This window comes from Struthio camelus, chromosome 1, assembly GCF_040807025.1.
Source record: "Struthio camelus isolate bStrCam1 chromosome 1, bStrCam1.hap1, whole genome shotgun sequence".
Taxonomy (NCBI): domain Eukaryota; kingdom Metazoa; phylum Chordata; class Aves; order Struthioniformes; family Struthionidae; genus Struthio; species Struthio camelus.
Window position 1 is genome coordinate 84,158,580 of NC_090942.1, and position 10,611 is coordinate 84,169,190.

Below are 10,611 nucleotides of genomic sequence, written 5' to 3' on the forward strand. Positions count from 1 at the left end.
CTAGGAGACAGACTCCTCAGACTGTAGGTTGCTTTTTTCAGAAACATTAGCTTCAGTTTCCTACCAAATGGACAAGTAAGAGCTGTCAAGAGCCAGTGGGAACATCCAATTGGAATAGATAGAAAGGAAAAGACAGTCACAAAGTGAGTATTGGAGGCAGAGAGAAACAAGCTCATTTTTTATCTGCTAATGGGACATCTTACTCCTGCATGTAAGTACGAATAGGTTTACTGCAGGAGTCTGTAGATCTCACACACAGTAAACAAACGTAGACATTCCCGTTTACTACCATCAGCTGATGCAAATTCTTTCATAAAATAGTAAAATATGCTTGGACTTGTGTTTATGGCAGAAGCTGCTGAATGCACTGCTAACAGAATGGGAAACTTTGTGTTAAAGAAAACATATAAAATTATTGCTCCTGGACGTCAAGGAAATAAAAGTCTCTGAAATTAACATGTCATTTTTCTCTATAAATAAACAGTACACAGGTTGGGGTGTAGTATTTCTGTCTGTCCTGACTACCTACATTTTAAAGCTTCTGGTGCAAACAAAGGTCTGGAGTTGAAATTGATTGCCCTGTTACGTTGAGACAAATTTTCCTAGATGGCTTTAGATCCCCCTTTAGACATATAGGTAGGTAAGGTAGCTGCATCAGGTAGCCAAGGCAGAAGAAAGAGACTATGTCTAATAATTTGTTAAAATGGAAAAAGCAAGCATTTGTCAGTTTCTGTAGTTGTTATTTTTTATGAGTTCTTCTTGCTGTTTTTTTGTGATTTATTTCATCATCTGAATTCTTCCCTACCTAGTTGCCCATTTTTTCTTCCAGATCATCTTAGAAATTTTGAAACACCTTTCTTGTACAATTCTGTGTCAAGAGAAGGTAACAGGAGGAATTTCAATATCTACTAATGTCAGTGAATCTGGACTCTTTTTGCTCAGACTTCTTTACTATACATAAATTGTATGGTGGAGAGGCAGAGTGCCTGTTTGCCTTATTCACTCCATAGGAAAGCTGTTCAACTAGATCTTCAGCAGACCATATCACTAGAGCTGACTGTTGGTCTCTAGGTGAAGTGTCATGGACTCAACATCACAGCTATTTCCCAGGGCAGGGGATCAGTTTAATTTTGCTCTGAAAAATACCATGAATTTATAAACACTTCCAGACAAATTTTCAAAGGAACTATAAAATCAGCTTGTAGAAGGTCACCTGAGTATTGAGGGATTTTTTGATGGGTCTCAGTTATGGCAGCAGCAAACTTGAGTTTGAAAGTCACAGCTGAGCTCCATCCATTAGAATGGAACTCTAAACACATCAATCTAATTTGCTGTCTTCAAATCAGCCATAGGACTCTTTTGCAACATAAATGATTTCCAGATTTCTTTTTCCCATTGAGGATATTGTTTTAGTTTACATTTCCCCAAATATGTTAGCATGCATATTTCAAGCTGAATCCTGTTTTGTTTTAAGCCCATATTTCAAATGCATATGTGTTATTTTTTTGTCCTCTTTTATTTGCAGCTCCTTATATGTATATTTTATTAATCTTCAGTTTGTACACAAATCAATTTAAATCATTACTACACACCTTCCCAAATTTAGCATGTTTTTGGCTGACAGTCCTTTCTGTTTGTAGGCACAAAATCATAGAGGATGCATTTACAGGAGACCTCCGTAGATCTCCTGATCTTTTCCACTGTGCCACCACAGGATCACCATTTGGCTTGTCACTACACGTAGTGCTGCAGCAAACACTTGCCTGATCTTTGCTTAGAAGTCTCCAGAGCTGAAAATTTTATGATGTCTGTAGGCAATGTATTCCATCCTGTTCTATTAACCACCCATAGGAATAGAAAGTCTTTTGTTTATCTCTCCCTGAAAGACTTGAAGTGGCTGAATAATCTCCACTTTGGTCCTTCATCTGAATCAGTTTTCATTCTAGGGTTCTCCTTCAGGTTCATCTGAAATTTATGCCCCCTTAAAGACATGCTTCTAGGTAATTTTCAGTGTGAATGGAAGAAATATTACCTTAACAGTCTCATTATTACATCTTTTTTTTTTTTTCAGATTTAGCTTGAGAATGGTCTGTAACTAAAGAGGATTTCAGAAGAGATCTCAAGGAAACACTTTCACTTGCCATTATAAAACTTGTGACTGTGCAGCAAATACAGTGGCTAATAGCCACAGAAAGGCATCTTAGGAAACATTTCACATGAGAGACTTAGTGAGAGCAGATTCTAAAAAATCTCAGCTGTACTTGGTAGTGTAGTATTTGTAGGTCAATTCTTGGATTTTTATCTTAAAAGCAGCAATTTACTGGTGAAGAAAGGAGAGTCAGCCTGACAGACTCACTGACTTCAGCCTGGAGACCTCTGGACCAAACTTCTTAGGTAAAATAGAATCAGATCTACACTTATTTAACTGTTCCTCAGGCTCCCTTGGTGGGGGCCACACTTGGACTGGTAAGTTCCTTATTGCCTCCTGGGCAATTTCCTTCCTGGGTAATCTTTCCTTCCTGGGCTTCTGACTGCAGACCACTCTCAAGAATAACAAGTATATTGTATCTGCAGCCATTGGTCATTAAGCACGTTACTGCAACCATCTTTTCACCTAATATAACTCACTGAATAGCCACTGGTTGGTAGCAAATTCTAGTAACTATGGGTCTCAATTAGATTTCATCTAGTCTCTTGGAGATCAGTTCAGCACTCTCTGAGAGACAGGGAAATCTTTCCATCAACTTTGAAAAGCATTAGGTTGAGCTGTCTCCTCAGGGTTCATGCTCTATCACAGTATTCAAAGCCATTTAGTTGTCACTTGTGACCTTTTCATCTATTACTGAGGCATAACTGAAGCTAAAGACTTCTCTAAAAATGCCTGTAAATTATATTTCAATTTTATCTCAGGCCATAAATATTTGACACCAGTGTATTATTGGAAGAGAATCAAGCCCCAGACACTAGAAGGTTTTAGAAGGATTATGTTAGCATAGGTCAAAGATGACCTTCAAGGACTAATAAATGATGGCATAGTAGTATGCTGGGATTACAACTGTGATGGATCTCTAAAGAGAGATTCCACTGGCTTTAATCTTCCTGTAACTTACACATTCAAATTACTAAATTGCTATTTAAGATTTCACGAACAGAGAGCCAGAGTTGGCAGAGAGTTGCTGAAGAGCAGGATGGTACTAGCGCTAATGCTCATACGGGGATCAAGCGAAAGTTTTGCTTAGCCTGTTCGCCCCTTTCTCTATTTGGGTCCTTTTTCCAAGTCTCTCTGATTTTTGACAAGGGCAGAATGGAAACTGCGTGCACCAGCTCTTCTCTTATATGTTTACTCTCATTTCGCTTTTTCCTTTCAGGCCTCTATTTCTCCCTATCCTTCCTGCTCTTTCACATTCTTTCACCCATATCTCTTTCCACTCCCATCTGCACATCTCCATTTGTTTATTTGCTTGTTTATTATAATATGTTTTTATATAGTATTATTTGGATTGCAGCAGCACCAACAGACCAAACTAAGACTGTGTTTTCATTGTGCAATTTAAATGCGCAGCAAGAGAACAATTCCCATCCTGAGGAGTTTATAATCTGAGTGTGCATGAAAAGAGAAGCCAAATGACTTTCCCAAAGTCATTGGCAGACACAGAAGTGCTTTAGTTTCTCAACTTCATCTCAGCCTAGTCCCTGCCTGTTATATCTGTCTCTTCTCTTACTCTCTTTGTGTGTGACAGTACATATTTTGTTCCTAGCAACCTTGATATCTGCTCGTACAGTACCAAGTCAGAGATGGGTAGGCAGAGTCTTTGCATGATTATTGGGTGATTGCTGTCTTCCCATGCTTTTTCCCTGAACTTTTGTCCCCGAAGCTGAGGCATTTCCTGGGATTTGCAGATCAATGCTGGATCTGAAATTCCGTCTGCTTTTGCTCCAATACCTCAATATACTTGGTACACTGTATGTGCAGGGCTGAGCCTGTTCTCAAGGCCAAACTTGTCCACCACTTTTCAAGCATCCTCAGAAGCTTTTAGCACTTCCTGGAGGAGGAGAGCCTGAATGCTTTCTGCTCATTTGAATAGGTTCTAGCTCCTTTACGTAAGGCAGATGAGGTAAGATGAAACAATACAACCCATACTATTCATATATCTTGAGTTCAGCTTGCTTAAACACAGGGTAGACACTTTGAGTCCTTGCTACAACCAGCAGTATAGATAGAAAGTCCCTGAGCTTGGCCTACTTAACCCTGCTGCCTACCTCTCAATATAGCCATAACTCCAGCCTTCTTTCCACCTATTATAGCAACAGGGAAAACTGAGAAATTAACACATTTGTAGAATAAATTAATTCCAAATTGTATTTCACTTTGAGAACAAGGGATAAAATTATCTTCTTAACCTCTTCCTCCTTGCATTTGCCACCTTCACTGCTTCAACTTTTGGTGGGACCTCTGCAGGGGCAGAACTTCCAAGAGTTCACATTCTGGATAACTATGCCGAGAAACATCTTTACAAGACTAGTCCTGAGAGATTTTTCCCTCTCTCTCCTCCCTTTTCCTAAATATTCTCTTCACTGAATCTAAACATAAGGTATGCCCAGAAAGACAAATCGATTCAACATTCACAAAGTCAAAGCCTGTATTTTTAGTCACTTGAGCAAATGCCTTTTTAAATGATTCTTTTTCAGCTCTGAGATAAGGACATTACATTTATAATCAGCAATTTTGTCTAAGTCCGTTTGTAATGTATTAGCATTAAACAAACGAACAAACAAACAAATGAAAAACAAAGAAAACCCCCAAACCCAATGCACAAGCTTATTTGAGTGGCAAACAGAAGGTATAAAATTAAGGAAGAATCGCTATGGACTGTTTCGTCTCCACAGAAAATCCTGAGATTGGAGACATTTTGACAAGCCAAATGCTGCTGCTTTATGATTATAGATGCTACTGTCAGCAGATTTACTCTGTGGGTCTCTTTAGAGTTTATCTCCAGTTCTGTGGTTTTATATTCTGGTGCACAGCATACTTTGATGGCGTACATATAGGAGATATTCATTAGGCTTTCAGAAGGATATTCCATAGCTGTAAGCCTTTTAAATCACATACAGCGTGTTTCTTATTTCGCTATGGCATTCTGCTTGCATCTGCTTGGTATGTAGAACATCCAGGCCAGCCACATTTCAGTGGACTATTTGTCTCCCAGTGATGGAGCACGTGGCTGATAATACATTCATGGTGTTTTTCTTTTGAAAGCATATGCCTAATGTTTAACAAAAATAAGACTAAATTGTCCTCTGTACCCAAGAAGAAGGAAAAATATTCGCGCATTTGCATGGTGTTTTTCTTTTGAAAGCATATGCCTAATGTTTAACAAAAATAAGACTAAATTGTCCTCTGTACCCAAGAAGAAGGAAAAATATTCGCGCATTTGTGCTTGCAGAATCTTCACATTTAGGGTTCATAGAAGATTGACTTGAAATTTCTCCTCCTAAGGCAACGAGTGTTTCTTACAGAGATTTTTGGTTATGTTTTTTTACTTTCTTTGCTAGGGAAAAATCTTGACTCTGTCTCAGTGGCTACAGTATCAGTGCAGTTCTGCTTCACAATGCCATGGTTTACTGAAGGTTGCAGCAGGCAAGTAGGGCAAAGTCTGGGGAAGAAATGCTGCAGGAATGTCTATGAGAGAAACCCTCCTGTTCTTCCATTTTTTCCTTTCTACACTCATGGTAAAAGAGCACAGAGAAAAGCTAGAATAGGATTCCTTACATTGTTCAAACACCATATGTGTGTCTAAATGCCCTTTTTTCCCCATACAATTCACTAAAAACCTGAACATCTCCTGCTAGAAAAACATACATCCCTCCATAACCTGACCAAGGTGAATGCACTGAAACCTCATTAAGCTCTATTAGTCTGTACAGGCACTCTCACTCTAGTTCAGCTGTAGGGTTGAGTCTAATCTATATTTTCAGAGCACACCTCCTAAGTGAGGCTTCATACACAGAAGCCCAAAAAGAAGTTTCTTTCCTTACTTCAGTGCTGGGCACTTTCATGAAGTGATCAAGAGCCAGGCTCAAATCCCTCTTCAGCCTGAGCAGTTGCGCATTCACGTTTCTAAAGCAGATAGTGAATACTCAGGTGACCATTTTTAAAAGGAGAGACTAAGACAACCTCCTTCCCACAAATAGCTCAGTGATGGGATGATCAGCAAAAAGAGAGGGAACTGCATCTGATCCTGGCACAGGCTGTTCCTCGTGAATAAGGCTGTATTTTGTAAACAGGAGTGGTCTTAGTTCAAACAAGAAGGTCCAGAAGAGGGTTCACAGGTGGTAATCCCAAACAGTGATGGATGCTTTCCTGTAAGATCCTAAATTATGCCATGTCCCATTTACTAGTGACTATTGAAGTATCTCCCCATTTGGTTTTTTGGGGATGCTCTGCTTTGAGATGCCTGACTCTTCACATGTATTGTTTTCTGGTCATCTCACTTAATCAAGGACTCTAAATTCCATTAGACACTTTGAATGCCTAAAAGCTATGAATCCTTTTATGGATCTAGCACAGAAAGCTTTTTCATGGGCCTGGGTAGACCTGCTGGAACAGCTCCACAGAGTTATCAGGACAGCTGTTCCTCCCTTCTTAGCAGTTTCCAGTTTGTAAAAGAGACATTAGGTCTATATTCTGCTGCTTCCAAAAGGAAGACATTCAGTAAGATAGAGTCTACGTCACATTAAGCCATAATGCTTCATTAAAGTTGTGAATGTCACTTCACGTTCACTGAGGATCTGCCATGGCTTTAGTCTTTTTGCTGCTTATTTATGTTACTCAAAGATGATACATTCCCAATATAGTGCTTTGTTAACAGGGAAGATTGCAGTATTTTAGTAACTAAGATCCTTAGGGAGAAATAACTATACCCATTTTGTTTCCCCACTTAAAATTTCGCGTGGCGGGATGGAGCAGGAGGTGCCATCAAATGGGCTCAGTGTCCCATTTCACAAATAAAGCGTGTACAAAGTGTGTCAGCGTTTCTACTGGGGCCCTTCTCCTGAAGACCGTTAATTAGTGCAGAACGCAGACTTCAGTTCTTTTGCCAGGGTAGATGAAAATGGTTTTGGAAGACAGCCCAGACAGAGGAATTTGTCATAGGTTAGAACTGTTCCAACTCTAAGAACCAAGTGTACAGCTTATGCAAATCACTTTGCTAAACACGGATTCTGTGTTAGTTTTTTTAAGGCTTTTTTTTGACTAGCAGCAATAATTCACTTGCCAAATCCTTGCTGAAATCAAAAGGAAAAGATTTCTTTTCTGTCCCGCCTCCCCCCCTCCTCAAAGAAAAATGTTTCTAGTATAAAACATGTCAAGAAAGAGCTGGGATGTAAGAATAAGGCCAATGTTCATAGGAAGTAGAAATGGCAAAGCCCGATGACATCACCACTCCATCTGCCTCAGGCCAGCAGACTCCTCAGCACAATGTGCTCCACAGTGCATTGAAGGCAAGGCTGGAGGAGGCACTGAGCAGGGGCCCAGAGTGCACTGATGAAGCGGTTCCACAAATTGCATGTCAGAGCATTTTCTTGATGGCCAGCACATGCCATCATTGTCCACTTTAACAGAACTATTTACAGTTCATGAATCTGAATATAGGTAGGTGTGTTGTCTGTTTCAAATTATTAGTGCTGAATTTTGTCAACTGTTATCAAGCTATTTGGTGCTTCAAAATTTGCCAGAGTAACACTAGAAATATTGTCGAAATCAGCAAGAAGGCAAAGTTTGGATGTGAAATGCCCAGTTTCACAATTTAAATTTAGCATAGAATTCCAAATCTGGGTACACACTTGCATCAAAAATGAGAATCAGCTCCAGAAGTGACACTCATATGCCTTTTCAACCACACAACTATTATGCCTCATTCTCAAAGTTCCTGAAGTTGGCAACAAAATGGCAACAGGCTGCAGGGATTAGCAATCACTGGTGTTCAAGTCAGTGCAGAGCATCAGACAGACTCAAGCTCTGATTATTTATGGTAGAAAGTTTCTGTCACTCAAAGTACAGACACCTCATTGGATTCACTTCATTTTGGCGTTTTCACTATGTCACTTGAAAAACTTCGTTTGAACCACAAGGGGGAATAATTTCACTTTGCATCTGCAGGAAAACAAAATCACTGTATCTTTTATAAATAAGGGGATTCAAATGGGGAATAGTTCTCTGAATATAACAGGTGTTGAGATTTAAGTTTTAATTTCTGGACCACCTATCATTAGGATTTAAGTATCTATTAATTTATTTCAAACCATACAATAGAGAGAAACATATCTAGTATAACATTTTCAAATTATTAAAAAATATTTTTTAAGTTTTGGGAGCCCAAGCTTTTACAATTCCATATGAATTATGCATAGGCTTGTATGCACTTTTCAAACTAAATATTTGTTATTTTCCTAAAAATGTGAGCATTATTAAACAAACTTAGATGGTATGGTATAAAACACATTCTCATAAGTTTACATTCCCTACAAGCTTGTGAATTTAATGAGTACAATGATTTCCAGTTGCAAAGTTGATATTTTAGATTCAAATGGTTAAAAAAGAAAAATTTCTTTGCTGCTGTGGCTCCCTATCCCTATGGTTCTTTACTTTTCAAACTCTTAGTCAGAAATCTACAGGAAAAGAGTTTGTTCAGTCAGAGTACCCCAGACCTGTATCAGTTTCCTGTGACAACTCTGCTTTGCAATGCAAGCTTAAGGAAATGCTTCTATCTTTCTTTACTTTTTTTTTTACTCTTATTTTCCATCCCAGTCTTTGTTTATCTTTTTCATTCAAGCTCTGTGACCTCCTGGGCAGTTAAAAATCTGTTTATACTGGACTTAGACTATAGGGCTCAAGTCTTATCTGGGTCCTTGTGTGGCTACTGTAAAGCTAATCAATACCATCGCTATCTTAATCTTTTTAGCCTCAGCACCAAACTGTACAGAAGATTTTTTAATTGTCTGGGATTTGTCTTCCTCTCAGGAAAGCCTCAGAAGCAGTTGCTGTCTTTAAACACTAGGCACTTGTTTAGAAACTGCAACAAGGTGCATTTGATGCTCACGTGCAACAGGTATTTGTGCAGAGCTTGGACCAGGCACCCACTTCACAAACATGGGTGGTTGCACAGACATCAGTGGACCTGCCTACATCCCAAAAGCTAAGCCTGTGCCTGCCTTACCAACAGTCCTTGTGTGCCAGACGCACAACAGCCAGGTAGGTTCTGTAAGGGAGGAAAGATGTGAAAAACACCATTTTTGAATCTGCATGCTTAGTCTGAGAGGCAGCACGAGGGCAGCAGTGAGTCAGGAAACAGCAAGGAGCAGCCACCCTGGACCAAGAGCATCTCCGGATGTGACCCCAGAGGGTTAAAAAGCTCGCCTCATTAAACCGAGCAGGACCTAAAACTACAGGGAATTGCCGAGGTCTTGGGAATTCAAATCTCAACCCAAATGAGATGCACATAGGAAACTGTTTCAGATTACTCATTTGAAACCAATATGAATTTTTTTCTGAGTCTCATTAGAGCAAAATAAATCTATTTCACATTCACACAGGCAAAAAAATGAGCCGCACTGGTCAAACTGGGAATATTTGGAATGTTTGTAGATGCAAGGACTGAAATCCTAACCTTACTGATCTCAACAACAAATATCTCACCAGACAGTGCCAGGACTTCCCTCACTGAAAAATTAAACAGAATTACAAGAAAAGACTGTAAGAGTTCAGCAAAGAGAAACTGGATAAAGATTTAGGCTTTCCAGTCTAACTATCTGATTCAATAGCAGCAAGGAAATGATGACACTGGTGTGTATAATGCCAGGATAAAAAAAGAAAAAAAAATCTTCTTTTATAAAGTTTAAACAATTTCAGAGACATGCTTGTTTCTTGCCAATTTTTAAAACAACTTTTTTTTTTTTTCTAGTTCATTGAGTTTTTCAGAAAAGTGATGAATTCAGTGAAAGGAAGAGACAGGTTTTTCCACCTGGTATTAAAAGTGTCATTGTCACCACAAGAAACACGTCACAAATACATTAGAGCTTGAACAGAAATATTCACTGGCTGAAGTTAAACATTAGATTTGACCATTGTCAGAAAATTAAAGTTTTTAAAGTTTGTTTCTTTCTATGTACACTAGATGCTGGTTAGCATTTAAAGTTCTATGTAATAACAGTGTTTAACTATTGTAGGTTAGTATTAAACAATTTTTTTCTCAAGTCTATAACAATTTACAACAGCAAAATTCTGGAAACAGAGCTCCAAATACTTGTAGTGGCAGTGGGAGGAGAAAGAATTTTCTTTAGACTTAGGGAAGGCTCTAGGACGGGGCTTTTGAGGGATTTTTTTTTGTTAGTTTCTCTGCTTCCCAGTGTATTTTCTACCAGAATGGTAAGTATTGACTTACTTCCCACTCCAACCTTCACAGAGCAATGGAGAACTCAAGCAAAGCTTTCAGTGATATCGATGAGGCCACATTTTGTCTCAGGGTCATATTAAAGCAACCTGTGAACATGCCTAGTCACCTACTGCATTTAAATTGAACTTGCTGATTGAACTTGGAGGCATTATAGTGCAAG